A 15577-nucleotide genomic window follows, 5' to 3' on the forward strand; every position below is an offset into this window, starting at 1 on the left:
CCCAGCTCAATTCTTCACAGAGTTAGAAATTAAAAATTCTCAAATTCATTTGGAATAACAAAAAACCCAGGATAGTGAAAACTATTCTCAACAATAAAAGAACTTCTGGGGGAATCACCATCCCTGACCTCAAGCTCTAGTACAGAGCAATAGTGATAAAAACTGTATGGTTTATTCCTTTTAGCATCTCTGGATGAATTCACAGAAGATAGGAATGAGCTCCATGATAAAATGAACCAACTGCTAGCGTGAAGGTGAAGGATGACGGTGAAGTTAAATGATAAAATTGACCTGGTCCAGATGTGCATAAGCAAGCTAAAGCTTGTGTCTCCTAGAACAGAATCTTTTCTCCAGCAGCCACAGAGTTCAAGCTGCAGAAAATCAACCCAAAACCTGCATTATAAGGTTGGCTCAATTATAATGAAAATTCAAGTTCCATGTTTGGAAGGCATTGGCAGTTTTAGTCAGGACAGTAATTGGTAAAGGATGAAATTCTGTAGCTTTGGTTGGAGACGTGTGGAAGGACCCTATTGAAACTGAGAACTTTGAACTCTTAGGTTCTTAAGGGTTGATCTCATTTGTGGAAGTACCTCACTGGAAGATGTACTTACCCCACTACCCTCTAAAATAGTGCCTTTTCCACCTATGACTGAGGAACTTAATATTTTGTTGTCTGCTAAACCAACCGTGACTTTTGAAAGACATGGCAGGCAAGACAATACCAATGTCCCTCAGGACTTCCTGATTGTTGCCTGCAGACCTATAAGGCACAACTGGCTCCTAGAGTAGAGGTAGGAAGTGTACGCCATGAGGTGGTGCACAATAATACTAAAGAGCTTAAGGAGTTGGCTCATTCATTCAAACAGAAGTCTGGGATAATGGTGGGAGGAATGTAAAACTGGGTAAGGCTGAGTGTATACAGGTCCTCAGAATGGAGATTCTAGGTTTAATATGAAAACTCACACAGTGAAAAAAAAAGGTGTTAAAAATATGTTTAAATGATAATGTGAAGCAATTGTCACAAGATGATCTACAGAGTAGGAGTTAGGGATGCATGATATCTTGTGGTTTAGTGTTAATGAAAGCATTTTAAAACTCAGAGAAATTGCAATGCTAGAGTGGATACTTTGTGTAAAACCTAATCCTCCACAATGGGAAGGCCCAGAAGACATGCCTTTCATGAATCCTATAAGACACAAAATGGTAAGAGGGGCTCCAGGATATTGAAGAGTTTTGTTGTCACCCCTTTTCTTGTGATAGCCCTTAGGGTTGGTGATGCTGCTGCTCAATGAATTAAATGCAACGGGTTTGGGGGCCTTGAGGAGACAGGGACCAGAAGGCAACATTCAATCATCAAAGAAAAAGTGACTCATATGGACATTTGGTCCTGGCTAATCCATCATTGTGTTCCCAGGTGTGAAGTAAGTAAGAAGCCTATTGAATTTTTGATTGATCTGTACAAGTAGAAACATTTTGAAACATTTTTTTTCAATTTGAATTATTTGAAAGGCTACATTGGATTGTGGCAAAAGGGAGTTTAAGTCTGTGAATCAATGTCCAGGCTTCAGCTAGTTTGCAGACTTAAAACCTCTTAAATGAAGAGATAGATAGGTTCCCCTGTGGAAGGACCATGATAAAAACAAAATACCTGGAAGTTTTGTTAGTAGTCTTTTTCTAGTCCTTCCCCAAAGGGACCTACAGCCTTTTACAATGGTTATTTTACAGTTGGGGAATAAAAAACAATCAGACTCTCCTGGATCTTTTGGATACTGGTTCAAAACTGATGTGGATTCTGGAAGACTCCCAGAAACATTGTGATCCTCCAGTTAAAGTAGGGGCTTATGGAGGCCAGGTAATTAATGGAGCTTTGCAATGCTAGAGTGGCTAAAGTCCAACTTCCAGTAGGTCCACTAGTTCCCCAAATTCATTCTGTGAGTAGTTCCCCAGTCCCAGAATCTGTAGTTGAGATAGATATATGTAGGAATTGGCAGAATTCTCACACTGGTTCCCTGACCTGTGGAGTAAGTGCCATTGTGGTTGGAAAGGCTAAATGCAGTCCTTTATAGCTGACTCTGCCAAGGAAAATAGTGAACTAAACACAATATTACATCCCTGGAGGGATTGCAAAAATTAGCACCACTTTCAAGGACTTGAAAGATGCAGAAGTGGTGGTTCCCACCATATCTCCCTTTAACTCTCCTAACTGGCCAGTGCAGAGGACAGATGGATAATGGAGAATGACAGTTGATTCTTGAAAATTCACTCAGAATCAGTGACTCTGATTGCAAGGTCGTACCAGATGTGGTATCCTTTCTTGAACAAATTAACACATCTTCTGGTACACTGTATGCAGCTATTGATATAGCAATTGCCCTTTTTTCAGTCTCTGTCCATAAAGATCCCCAGAAGAAATTTGCATTTAGTTGGCAAGGCCAACAGTTTTACATCAAGGATACGTTAACTCTCTAGCCCTGTGTTCCACCTTAGTTAGAAGGGATATTGATAGTCTGTCTTTTCCGCAGAATATCACATTCATGTTTATACTCATATTACACCGATTGGACCAAGTAAGCAGGAGGTAGAAACCACCTTGGCCTCACTGGTAACATGAATGCACATCAGAGAATGGGAAACAAATCCAACCAGAATTCCAGGGCCTTCCATATCAGTGAAATTCTTACTGGTGTGGAGCATACAGAGATATTTCTTTCTAGTGAAGTGACAAGTTATTGTACCTGGCCCTTCCCACCACTGAAAAAGAAGCACAACGGTTGGTGGATGTATTTGAATTCTGGAAACAGCACTTTCCTCACTTCCATGTGTTACTCAGGCCCATATATTAAGTGAGTTGGAAAGCTGCTAGCTTTGAGTGTGTGCTGGAACAGGAGAAGGCTCTCCAGCAGGTCCAGGCTGCTGTCCAGTGGGCTCTACCACTTTAACCATATGATCCAGCAGCCAGTGGTACCTGAGTTTTTTTCTTTATTGGTTATTTTATTTATTTACATTTCAAATACTGTACCCCTTCCAGGTTTCCCCTCTGCAAATCTCCCATCCCTTTCCCCCAACCCTGCCTCTGTGAGGGCACTCCTCCATTCACCCACCCATTCCCGCCTCACCACCCTAGCATCCCCCTATGCTGGGGCATCAAGCATCCACAGGACCAAGGGCCTCCCCTCCCACTGATGCCAGATAAGGCAGTTCTCTGCTACATATGCAGCTGGAGCCATGGGGCTCTGTCTCTCCATGTGTACTTTTTGGTTGTTGGTCCTGGGGAAATCTTGGGGGTCTAGTTATTTGATATTGTTGTTCTTCCTATGGAGTTGCAATCCCCCTTCAGGTCCTTCAGTCCTTTCCCTTAACTCTTTCAATGGGGTCCCTGGGCTCAGTCTGATAACTGGCTGCAAAGAGGTTTACGTAGTAGATTGGAGTGCTGTTTCAAACTTTTGCCAAGCCACTATAAGTGAATCACAGAAGCGACTTTTGGGATTTTTGAGCAAGGTTCTACCGTCATCTGCAGACAACTATTGTCCCTTTAAAGCCAGCTCTTGGCCTGCTATTGGGCCATAGTGGAAACTGTAGCACCACCCAGAAGTCAACAGCTGCAGCATTACAAGCCCTTTCTGGAACAAGCCTGAAAGACACCAGTGAAGGTAAATCTTTATAGTGGGCAGAGCACATGCTCATGTATTTTGTTTGAAAGGAAAAGTGGCCAGATATGGGATTGTTCACTGATTTATGGGCTGTAGCCAACAGTCTGGCTGGATGGTCAAGGACATGAAAAAAGCATGATTTAAAAATTGTTAAGAAAAACATCTGGGGAAGAAATATATGACTAGATCTTTCCAAGTGGGGAAAGGATGTGAAAATACTTGTAACTCATGTAAATATTTATCAATGGTGATTTCAGCTGAGGAGGAGTTCAACAATTAAGTAGGTAGGATAACCTACTCTGTGGACAATCAGCTTTCCCCACAGCCCTTCCTATCATTTCCCAATGGGTTCATGAAATAGTAATTATGGTGGCAGAGATGGGGTTATGCATGGGCTCAACAACATGGATTTCCACTCACTAAGGCTGACCTGGCTACATCTGCACCTATGATTGCTAGATATATCACCAGCAGAGACCAACACCAAGCTCCAGATATGGCACCAAACCAGGGCCACTAGGCAGCAACTTGGCAACAGGTTGATTATCCCACTTTCTCCATGGAAAGGACAATACTTTGTTCTTACTGGAGTAGATACTTATTCTGGTTATGGACTTGTCTTTCTAGAATGTAATGCTTCTGCTAAAATCACCATTTGTGTACTTACAGGATGCTTTATCCACCATCATGGTATTTCACATAGTATTGCTTCTGACCAAGGAACTTACTTCACAACCACAGAAGTGTGACTGTGGGCCTACAATCATTGAGTCCATTGGTCTTAATATTCCCACCATCCTGAAGCAGCTGGCCTGGTAGAAAAATGGGATAGTCTTTTAAAGACATATTTTCAGAATTAATTAGGTAGCAACAGCCTGGAGTGCTGGGCCAGGGTTTTCCAGAAAGTTGTATATGGTTTAAATCAGCATCTAATTAATATATAGTACAGTTTTTTTTCCATAACCAGGTTCCATGGGCCCAGAAATCAAGGAGTAGAAAAGTTCCACTCACTATTACCCCTAGTGATCCTTTAGAAAAATTTTGCCTTCTGTTCCAACAACTTTAAGCTCTGCTGGCCTCTAAGTTTGGGTTCCAGAGTAGGGGGTAATCTGGATCAATCACTCCTCCAAACAGTGTTTTTTTTTTGTTATCCTATTGGTTTAAGGGCATCAGAAGCCCAAAGTGGCCAGGAGAAAGTCAAGGTTTCTAGTTCAACAGAATGTTTGTTATGCCAAGAGTGAAGGAGTTCCTTAAGAGTGTCTCTTTGTGTTACCATGTCCTGTGATTAAAGTCAATGGGACACTCTAACAGCCATATCCAGGCAGAATGACAAAAGGCACAGACTCAGTTAAGAGAATATCAATGATTATCATATGTAAATTTAATATACAAAAGAATGTCTCTCAAAAAAGTCACCTTTTCCAAATTTACAATGCATTTTTGGATCCTTGAGAGGTAGTTTATCATATTAGGTATATAATCTGGTTAAATATATTATCCATTCAGATTGTGACTAGAAGATTTCTATTATGTTTAGACATTATTATGATCTGGTGTCTTAGTTACTGTTGTGATGAAACAGTATGACCAAAAGCAACTTGGAGAAGAAAGAATTAGTTTGAATTATACTTCTATGTAACTGTTCATTATCAAGGAATTCAGGACAGAAACTCAAAGAGGACAGGAATCTGGAGGCAGCACATGATGTAAAGAACATGGAGGGGTACTGCTCACTTGCTTGCTCCTCATGGCTTGCTCAGCCTGTTTTCTTATAGAACCTAGAACCACCAGCTCAGGATGGGACTGCCCTCAATGGTGGGCCTCCACCATCAATAACTAATTAAGAAATGTTTTATAAATTTGTATACAAATTTATACAAAATTTGCATTAGCTTGATCTAATGCAAGCATTTTCTTAATTGAAGGTCTTTCCTCTCAGATGACTTTAGCTTGTGCCAAGTTCTCATAAACTATACAACCCAGCTGGTTATTCTTTTCATTTGAGAATTAATAAAAAACAAGGAGATATGATTGTGTGTAAAGTTGACAAAGGTGGACTTGTGATGGCCATTCTTGGTTTTCAACTTGACTACATCTAGAATTAACTAAAATCCCCAAAAAATGGGCACACTTGTGAGATATTTTTGCTTAACTTGAAGTAGGAAGATCTACTTTTAACCCAGATCTTGATGTGGGAAGAAATACCTGTAATCTGGGGTAGACCTTCTTCTAGAAGCCTATGAAAGGACATGGAAGAAGGAAGCTTTTGCTCTTTGCCTTGCTTGCCCTCACCTTAGTAGAAAGTTTGTTCCTTCAGCAGCATTGGAACCTACTTCTTCAGGATTCCAGCATGCAGCCTTATGGACTGAGAAACTTGGATTTTTGGACTTTCTGTTCATAGATACACATTGGATTAACAGGATCACAACCTATAAATCATTATAATAAATTCCCCTTCTCTCTCCCTCCTTCCTTATCACCCCCATATGCATTTATTCTGTAAATTTGGCTACTCTAAAGAACCCTGAATAATACACTAATTGTCTTTTGTTTAAGATAATATTGAGATCAGCTTACATCTCTGTGAGCACACAGAGAGAATGGTGAGAAGCTGACCAGAAACAGATCAAAGGGCAATCTATTGACTCAGATGATTTCCATAGATGATCCCTGATCTACTCATATCATATTTGTCCAGATACAGCAACAAACTAGTTAACCATTTTTAATTTTTCCGTAATTTATATTATACACATTTAATATCTATAATTGAGATTTATGATAAGTTGTATCATTCTAATGAAATGTTTATGAAATAATATTCTTGAAATTTCAAGCTATCACATTCTCCAGTCAAGAACTGGAGTTTCTAGTGGCCTTGTGACTGGTTGATTATATTAACTCTTCAAGAAACCATATTTACTTGCCATTAAATCCATTCACTTATACTGAGTTAATGTAAAGTGTGAAGTTAAATAGTTTTTGTATAGTCATAAATTGTTACCATAACCCATGTTTAGAACATTTCATCTCCACTGAGAGAAGCCTCTACTCATTAGCAGCTACTTCTCATCCCCCAACCCCATTCCTGGACTATTATTAATCTAATTTTTTTCATGTGTTTTTCTATTGGTTTTACCTATTCATAGTATTTTATGACTAGTTAATTTCTCTTGACAGATATTTTCAAGGATATTCCATCTCTGGAACAATTTTCTACATTATAAAATGATTTTTAAAAGTCTTTTTTATCAGATAGAAGATTTTCAAATCTTGTCTTCCATAATATAGATTGTTCAGTACTATCACATTCTTGGTGGTATGTTTGCAGCGAGTATGAAAGTTAAATTTTGACATATTGCAATCTATTTTTTCTTTTGATTCTTTGTTGCCATATTTCAGAAACTTTTGCCTAACCAAAGGTCATGGAGATTTGCCCATAGGTTTCCCCTAAGGGTTGTGGCTTTAGATTTCAAATTTAGGTCAGTCGCACATTCTGAATTAGTTTTTATTATTTTTTGGAATAGCAGGAAATAGGCGTCCCATTTGCTTGTCTTGTATATGAATATAGATCATCCTATCACTGTTTACTAACCAGACTATTCTGTCCCTATGGAATTGTCTTTGTACCATGAGCAAAATTCAGCTCACTAAAGACAACTATGCACATTCTAACAACAGTCCGTATTGTCTTGACTTCTCTAGCCTTGTATAGGTTGAGAAATCTTTATCAGTCATGTTTAAAGCAAGAAGTGTTTTGAAATTGAGATTTGTGTTTTGGGTTTTGACAACTGTGCTTATACATACTGAGATAATGGTTTATTGTTATTTTTCAAAATGTCTAAAGAAGATACTTAAGGGAAGAAGAGTTCTCTTTGGCTCCTTGGAGGACCTGCTTCCTTCAGCTAGACTCTACCTCCAAAAGGTTCTGTAACCTCCCCAGACAAGGTTCCCAGCTGGGGACCGAGTACCAAACACAGAAGCCTATTGAAGATATTTTGCATAAATACCATTATACTTGGGACTAGGACCCAAAGTATAAACTCAAATGTCATTAATGTACCATGTGCTCCTTATATACATAGATTGAAAAAAGGTAGTTTTATACATTTTAAATAATGTTTACATGGAAAAATTTGTGTGAGATTGAACTATTTACCATATATCACAAGTGACATCTTCTCAGCCACACATGGGGACAAAATGTGGTTGTCACCACCATTTTTCATTGTGAATGTATGTGCCACTGAGAAATAATTCTGTTCAGACACCAGATCACACATGAATATTTGACTGAAAAACTAGGACTTTTTCTTTGTAAACTGGAAAAGTGTGTCCCAGGTAACTAAATCCCACAGTAGCATCCCCACATGACCTCTCTTTGCAGCACAGTTCTAATCACAACTTCTCCACCTCTATCTGTAATGCTGTTTACATAGAATTTTTTAAATAAAAAATCACCTTAGATGACGAAGTTTGCTGTGAGATTATGTCTTATAGTAACATTAGAAGCTATATTCCTAAAATCTGACCAACATGACCACCTAAACCTGAGTTAAACAAGGAGGACATAAACAAACATGCCAAAGTGGACAGGGAAAGGCCCAGAAGACCTCAACCTTGCACGAAGAACAATAAGCAACAGAGTAAAGCTGGACCAGGAGAGGTGGTCCTCCTCAGGGAAGACCACACCAACTGGTTGTTCCATGCCAAACCATTATCCCTGAAAATACACACACACACACACACACACACACACACACACACACACACACACACACACACACGTAACATTATATGAATTCAACAGGTTATATTTAGGAGTGTATATGTATATATAAATATGTACATGCATGCAAAACGATTGAAAAAAGAGGCCATTAATTTGAAAGTGTGGAAGGGTATACCAGGAGGTTTGGAGGAAGGAAAGGAAAGGAGAAATGTAATTATAATCTAAAAAACAAAACAAAATAAGACAAAACAACAACAAGAAGAACACCGTAGAAGTAGAGAAATAGTTGAGGGATCAAGACATAGGTTCTCCTGAAGAGGCTACCTCCTGTGGCCAGGCAGGAACTTCAGTGTAGCAGTAGAGATACAAATTCACTTACTAAATTTTAGGTGGAAAATTTATCCTATCTACAAGAAATGCAGCAACAGGGGATGGGGCAGAGACTGAGGGACTGGCCACCCAATAACTGGCTCAACTTGAGACCCATCACATGGACAAGCACCAATCCCTGACACTATTAATGATACTTGATTATGCTTGCAGACAGGAGACTAGGATGGCTGTCCTCTGAGAGCCTCCACCCGGCAGGTGACTCAGACAGATGCAGACACCCACAGCCAAACTGTCAATGGAGCATGGAGACTTTTATGGAAGAATAGGAGGAAAGATTGAGGGCACAAAAGAGGATAGGAATTCCACAGGAAGACCAACAGAGTCAACTCACCTTGACCCTTGGGGCTTTCAGAGACCAAACCACCAAGTAAGAATGTACACAGGATGGATTTAGGCCTCTCCACTCATATGTAGCAGATGTGCAGCTTGGTCTTCATGTGGGGCCCAGACAACTGGAGCAGAGGCTATCTCTAATGGTGATGCTTGTCGGTTGGATACATTTTTCTAGCTGGGCTGCCTTGTCTGGCCTCAATGGGAGAGGATGCACCTAGCTTCACAGAGAACTGCAATGTGGAGGGGGTGGGGTGAGGGGGCACCTGCTTAGAGGAGAAGGGGAGGGAGGAGAGGGGAAGGGTTGTGGGAGGCGGAACCGATAGGGGGACAGTAAGCAGATTAAATATTCACAGTAAAGTGAATTAAATAAAATAAAAAATAAAAAAAAAAACCACAGTAGGTTCCTTTGGGATGAGAAATGCTTTCTGCTAGATGAGTTTTTAAAAGATTTCATGGAGCTCTGTGGATAGAGCATTTGTTAGCCAAATCTGAAGATGTGAGTTTCATCCCCAGGACACACGTGGTTGAAGGAGAGAACTGATTCCTGTAAGAAGTAGTCCTATAACCCCTACATACACTAATGCTGAGCATGCTGTACCTCTATACTCATTCTCTCTTTCTCCTTTTTTATTATATATGTATAATAAAATATTTCTTTTGAGACTTATTTGTTCATTTCATAAAACCCCTTTATTTTTTAAGACAGCAGACTTCAAATTTGTAATAACGATAATTCCTTTTATATTTCCTTGATACTCAGTTTTTATTAGCAACAACTTAATTTACTAGAAGCCATGACAGAAATAAAAATAACTTGATGGTTAATGACTTAAATTTTTGAAATGGTAAATTTTTAGGGTCACTTTTGTATACTATTATATCATCTGCAAATAATGTTACTTTGACTTCTTCCTTTCCAATTTATATACCTTAGCTCTTCTTCAGTTGTCTTATTACTCTAACTAAGGTATTAAGTACTATATTTAAAAGATAGGAAGAAAGTGGACAACATTGGCTTGTTCCTGATTTTAGTGGAATTTCTTTGAGTTTCTCCCCATGCAAATTGGTGTTGACTACCAGCTTTCTGTGAACTCCTTTATTATGTTGTGGCATGCCTCTCGAATTCCTAATCTCTCCAGGAATTTTATCATGAAGGGTGTTAGATTTTGTCAAAGGCCTCTTCTGCATCTAATGAGATGATCATGTGGGTTTTGTCTTTCAGTTTGTTTACATGGTGGATTACATTTATTGATTTATGTGTGCTAAACCATGCTGGGATGCCTTTTTGAAATGAAGCCTACTTGATCATGGTGGATGATCTTTCTGATGTGTTCTTAGATTTGGTTTGCTGTTGGGAGCTGACTCAGAGCAGAAAGTGGCTATCATCTTTGCAGCCATCTTAGGCCATATACCCTGACAAGAGACTTGTTTTCAACAGCCCGCAACAACTGAGCACACTCTGATAAAAATGTTTGTTTAGTGCCCCCAGCTGCAAGGTGCATGTTGTATCCATGGCTATGAGGCACGTGGCAAAGTGCCTTCAGCTTTGTTCCCCTGCTTGTCCACGAGGGCAAGGCACATGGAAAAGCCATAAATACCCAGGATTTCCTTTCAATAAAGAGAGACTTGATCAGACCCTCTGTCTTGTCTCCATTCTTCGCATCTCTTGCCCCTCTATCCTGACTCTCTCTTTTGCTAGACCCTGAACCACAGACCGGAGCAGCAGCTCAGGCTGGGGCAGTTTGCAAATATTTTGTTGAGTATTTTTACATCTATGTGCATAAGGGAACGTGGTCTATAGTTCTCTTGCTTTGTTGGGTCTTTGTATAGTTTGGTATCATGATAACTGTGGCCTGATAAAGTAAATTGGGCAACGTCCATTTTGTTTTTGTGTTACAATTTGAGAACTATTGGTTTTAACTCTTTTATTCGAGAGTCAGGTAGAAATCTGTGCTAAAACCACCTGACTCTGGGTTTTGTGGAGTGGGGAGACTTTTAATGACTGTTTCTATTTAAATTGGGGTTATAGTTCAATTTATATTGTTTATCTGATCTTGGTTTATATTTGGAAAGTGGGACATGTTGAGAAAATTCTCCAGTTCTTTTAGATTTTTCAAATTTGGTAAGGTATAGTTTTTAAAAGTTTGTTCTTACAATTCTCTTGATTTCTTTGGTGTCTGTTGTGTTCCCCATTTAATTTCTGATTTTGTCAATTTGTATTTCTCTCTCTACTTTTTTAGTTTATTTGGATAAGAGTTTACCAGTTTTATTGATTTTCTCAAAGAACTACTTTTTGCTTCATTAATTCTTTGTATTTTTGTTTGTTTCTATTTTATTGATTTCAGCCTTGATTTTGACTAAATTTGCTGGCTACTCCTTTTGGATGTGGTTCTTTGGTTTGTTTTGTTTTGCTTTGTTTTGCTCTAGAACTTTCAAGTATGCTGTTAAGTTGATAGTATGAGATCTCTCCAGCTTTTTTATGTAGGTATTTACTGACATAGACTTTGTTTTAGAACCACTTTCATTATGTTCCATAAGTTTGGGTATATTGGGTATTATTCATTTTTATTCAATTCTAGAGAGTCGTTAATTTCTTTCTTATTTCTGTATTGGCCCATTTTTCACTCAGTAGAGAATTTCTCTGTTTCCATGAGTTTGTAAGCTTTCTATTGTTGTTATCCAGCCTTAATCCATGACAGTCTTATAGAATATAGGATATTATTTAAATTTTCTTGTATCTTTTGAGTCTTGCTCTGTGACTGACCAAGTGGCCTATTTTAAAGAAAGTTCCATGAGGTTTAGAAAATGTATATTCTTTTGTGTTTGGGTGTTCTGTCAATATCTGCTACTTCCATTTGGTTTATATTAGCTCCAACTTTTCTTATACTGTTCACATTTTCCTGGATTTTTTAAAGGGATTTCTTTATTTCATCACACTGTTTATTTATTTGTATTTCCTTGGATTTCTTTAAGGAATTTATTCATTTCCTCTTTAAGAACCTTTATCATCTCCAAACAGTCTATTTTAAGGTCTTTTTCTTGAGATTCAGCTATGTTGGAATACTCAGTGCTGGTTGTTGCAAAGTGTCTGGGCTCCAGTGGAGACATATTATCCTGGCTGTTATTGATTGTGTTTTTCTTCTGATGTCTATTCATCTGGGACTGGAGTGATTATAGAAGAGTATATGGTTTTGTTATGTTCCTTGGTTTCTGTTTCCTCCCTGGATAAAGCCCAGAGTGTCTGGTGGCTGTGTGCTATCTGGCAAGAGATTTTCTGTGGTCTTGTTTCTCTGGACTACTCAAATAGTGTGTTCCCAGGGTATGTCTGTTTGTATTGGAGGCTAGGATAATAGGTTATGAAGGGAAAAGGAAAGGTGGGGGCGAAACTCTTTGTGATCTCTTGGGAATGGGGTCAGAATGGAGAGGGAGACTGCAATGAAGTTTTTGCTATAGAGTTACAGATGAAACTGGAGGGATTAGATCTAGAGGCACAGAGGAGAGATCCACTGTCAGCCTACTTGTTTCTTTGGAAGGAGAAGCCCTTGGATTAATAGAGGATGCCTGCTGGGGTTGAGCATTAAGACAAATAAATAAGTAGCAGGAGGATATCTGGGATCCGCCAGATACGGGAACAAGGGACAGAAAAAGCTACCATGGGGGTTCTGCTGCCAAGCTGGGGCTCATTAAAGTAGGGGAATGATACTTTTTCTTTAAAATCATCTCTATTAATTAAAATTTACATACAATAAAATCTAAATGTACACATTACAATGAGCTATGGTATGTGGCTGTGGACTACATATAGTCTTAAATCTGACACTTAAATCATTACATAAGGTTTTTTCTTCTGACTTCATGGTGACTATGATCTCCATTATTCTGGCCTGTGACAAATAGCTCTGATCTATGCCCATATAGGCTTTCCTTTTCTGTAATTTCACACAAATTCAAGCAGAATATGTATTCTTGTATCTGGCTTCTTTCATCAAGCATTCTGTTTTTAGGATTTGTTCTTTTATTTAATTTTACCAATGATTTATTTATTTTGACTATTAAATAGAATTCTTCTGCATGCAATCATCATAACCATAAAACTGTCACCAACATTCAAGAGTGAAGAATAAGATTATTTGGTTGACATACCTGAAGGCTGACCCTATGTCCAGCAGTAGATTGTCAACATAAAGTGAACTTGAGGGTATTCTTGGAGTTTGGTTCTTCTCAATGCTTTGGGCACTTTTCCCTTTACAAATTTTTTGCTTAAATTTATGGCTTTCGATTTTATGTTTTTATGGGATTTCTGTCTGTGTAAATGTGTTTCTCTCTATGTATATATGCCTTTCTGTATGTGTGTGACCTACTTCCACTAGTTCTTGAAAGATTTGGTTGATACTGAATAAAAATTGCCCACATCCTTAGCTCGTAAAGTTGCTGATGTCAAACTGTAGAAACAACATAACCATACCAAAGCTGCTGGAAAAATGGATAGAAAGCTCTGATCCCGACCAGCCTCTCAAGTTGACTAGCTCAAAATGACCTCAGAATGGAAACAATAGGTCAAATCCTACTGTTCTTTATATGTCTTTCTTGATCCTGTGGATATGGTTTTGGCAGTTCTACTCAATCACTTTGATCCTGTCATGTAGACATATCTGGAAGGCAATCTTGTCTCAGGGCAACTCCAATTCCTGGACACCCATTAATATAAATATCTGTCCACAGAGGCATTTTGCCTCTCCTTCAGATATTGCTTCTACTGAAGAGTAGGCCAGCTACTGATCATCTCTCAGACCTTATCATGTTGTGATAGAACTGCCCACAGTAATAAAACAAACTGTGATTCTTTTTAGAGATGGCTATAGCTAGTGACAGGCTAGTGAATGGCCAGAAGATAAAAGAATGATTGTGGATTATGTGAGAACCTATAAGTCTTAACCTAAATCTTCATGCATAGACTGCCTTGAAAGGGGGATGGAAAATTGCTCCCACAGGAAAACAAGGAATTAAGGCCATAATGAGCTTTTGATTGTAGGGGAACTAGGAAGGAATAATATAGAAACTGACCATAAAACTCCTTCATCTAGGAAAAACATGTCATAAAATGCTGGCTTTAGACAAGCATTGGTGATGCATACTTTTAATGCACCCAGGAGGCAGATGCATATAGATCTGTTAGTTAAAGACCAAGCTGGTCTACATAATTGGGTTTTATGACAGCCAGGATTATATAATGATACCATGGTTCAAAAGTATATAGACTTTAGTAATGCCAGCCATGAGCTCCTTTACTTAGGTCAAGTCTTCAGGTTATGCTTACATGCAAGCAATGTTATGTGTTTTGGAGTAAGAATGACTAACCAAAGCCTTACTATCAACACAGAAGAAACATGTTTAACTGGGTCACTTGCTCAGGTCATAGAAAAGGTCTAATATGTAAAAGAAGGAAAGCAAGAGAAAGAAAGAAAGAAAGGAAGGAAGGAAGGAAGGAAGGAAGAAAGAGAGAAAGAAAGAAAAGAGAGAAGGAAAAGAAAGAAAGAAAGAAAGAAAGGAAGAAAGAAAGAGAGAGAAAGAAAGGGAAAGAAAAAAAAGAGGAAGGAAGGAAAGAAGGAAAGAAAGGAAGGAAAGAAGGAAGGAAAGGCAATGGAGGAAGGAAGGAAAGGGTTGTATCAGACTCGCTAAAAGAATAGTAGCTCCTAGTGGTGTATATACACTGTCCCTGACCCAAGTGTCTTTATACTAGCTGCCTAGGAGACAGTTGAAGACTGGTATTCTTGGCTGCTAAATTTAGATATGTTCCCAGGAAGTAAGGTCAGCAATAATTATATTCCTTAGATTCAAGAAATAAGATAACTCTGTCTCTGCTAGGAATGACCCTGACTGTCCATTACCACCAGTTCAATAGGCTTCTAACAGGTTTACTAAAGCCAGCTCAGATGAAGAAAATCTTAACTATTGTTTAGGAAAAAATAGTGTTCAGAATGAAATGGATTCATTGGCAATAATGATCTTCTAAAATTTACAGGATTAGACTCAGTTGCTGCTTTTAAAAATAGTATATATGTGGTTTTAAATGCTGTTTTTACACTAATCAGTCAGGAACAAGAAAAGGCCAAAACTTTATTTTAAAAGATTAAGGCTAAAAGTACAAAGGAGAGCTAAGGAGAACAGTACTGATGATACAGCAAGAGCATTTTTTCAAAAGAATTGTATAAGGTGCTATGAAGGTTCAGAGGAGGGAATCGAGTAGAATGAGGTAGAAAAAACAAGACTCTTAGATACTTATTTATTTAAAGCCCTACCTTGCACTGCCTGTTTGCCAAGCATGACTTCCCTACATACCTGGAACAGAATGACATGGAGGAAGACCCAAAACAAATGATCATTGCATTTAACAACCCGCTGACTGCCACTTACATTACTGTAAAACCTTGGTTTCTTGCTGGCTATACTTTGTGGCTTTAAAATTTAA

General features: G+C 38.6%; 1 pseudogene; it reads left to right on the plus strand.

The window, feature by feature from the left end:
* The first annotated feature begins 261 nt into the window (after positions 1–261).
* On the plus strand, positions 262–4814 carry LOC114613848 (annotated as a pseudogene).
* Positions 4815–15577: the final 10763 nt, after the last annotated feature.

Source organism: Grammomys surdaster, unplaced genomic scaffold (genome assembly GCF_004785775.1).
Source record: "Grammomys surdaster isolate TR1022 unplaced genomic scaffold, NIH_TR_1.0 62, whole genome shotgun sequence".
Lineage (NCBI taxonomy): Eukaryota > Metazoa > Chordata > Mammalia > Rodentia > Muridae > Grammomys > Grammomys surdaster.